Consider the following 1266-nt stretch of genomic DNA (forward strand, 5'->3'; position numbering starts at 1 on the left):
AAATTTAAAAGTATCGTTCATTCAGACAATAATACAAATTTACTAACTGAATTTACTTTAAGAAGTTTTAAATTTTTGTTACAAATGAAGCTACAAGCTGCTGAACTTCTAAGGAACTCTTATGAGAAGCAGACAAAATTAAAGTTGAAAACAGAAGAAAACATCAACATTACAGTAAAACAAAGCAAGTGATTATGTATTCTGGACTTAGTCTCCTCCACCATGTCAAGCAGATACAGAAAGGAACTCATTTTTAGAAAAAGAGCTGAGAAAAAAAGGGGGAATCAACAAAGACACATTGAATACAAATTTTGTTACATGAAACTTTGTCTAAGCAGTCTCATCTTCTGAGCTATCACTATCAGCAGTTTCTGCTTCTTCTCATCCTTCATTTTTATTGTCTTCATTGACTTCTGAAAACTGAAGGTTTGCCCAGATTCAGTCAAGCTTCTCTGTTCTTTCACATGTTAGTTTATTTCTTGATTTGGCGTGAGTATTTTCAAACACAGACCAGTTTCTTTCACATATTGTATAAGATGGAGGAACTTGAAGCAAACGAGAAGCAAGAAGAGTCAGAGGCTGCTGTGTCATGCAAAGGTCACATTGCAGGAGGGATTTGGCTTGGCAGAGTCCCAAACTGCATTCCTGGACCAAATACCTGAAGATGTTCTGTATTCTGCAACATTTGAAAGCACCTTTCCAACATCAAGTCCTAAGTCTGTTGCTTGTTTTGTAATCCAGTCAAATGCAGTAGCAGTGCTATCATCACTAACATTTCTGCCTTTGAATCTTGGATCCAAGAGATTTGTCGCAGCATGAATCGACTGGCAACAAAATTCTTCCCATCTATTAATAAAGTCTTTCACTTTTCTTTCTTCTGTACTTGTAAGCAGAGATACACTCAGATTCTCAAAAACAGTTGATTTTATCTAGAGTATTTGGTAACGTATGTCTGATGTCAGAAGTGCACTGTCTGATTCAGATGCAGTGACTGCTGAAGACACTGGCTTTAGACTCTTTAGGTAGGCATGTGTGAAGTGGCTAGTATTCGCTTCGGATTCAGATTTGGCCGATTCAGGGGACAGTGATTCGATTTGGTGATTTGAATCACTGTCCCAATTCAATTTGGCTGAATCAGCCAGGGCAGGCCCATTCACCACCCAATCTCCCAGCCAGGCAAAGGCTACCCCACCTGCCCCAGCTCCCAGCAATTTGGGAAAAAAGCCCCCGGCTCAGCAGGTGCTGCCAGGCGGGGGGTGGAATCCC

General features: G+C 40.2%; 1 protein-coding gene across 4 annotated transcripts in view; it reads right to left on the bottom strand.

Annotated features, from left to right (window-relative positions):
* Nucleotides 1-1266, bottom strand: part of ANKRD17 (ankyrin repeat domain 17) — a 139870-nt gene that overhangs the window by 35796 nt on the left and 102808 nt on the right. The window lies entirely within an intron of this gene.

Source organism: Crocodylus porosus, unplaced genomic scaffold, assembly GCF_001723895.1.
Source record: "Crocodylus porosus isolate Cpor-Errol unplaced genomic scaffold, CroPor_comp1, whole genome shotgun sequence".
In the NCBI taxonomy this organism is placed as follows: domain Eukaryota; kingdom Metazoa; phylum Chordata; order Crocodylia; family Crocodylidae; genus Crocodylus; species Crocodylus porosus.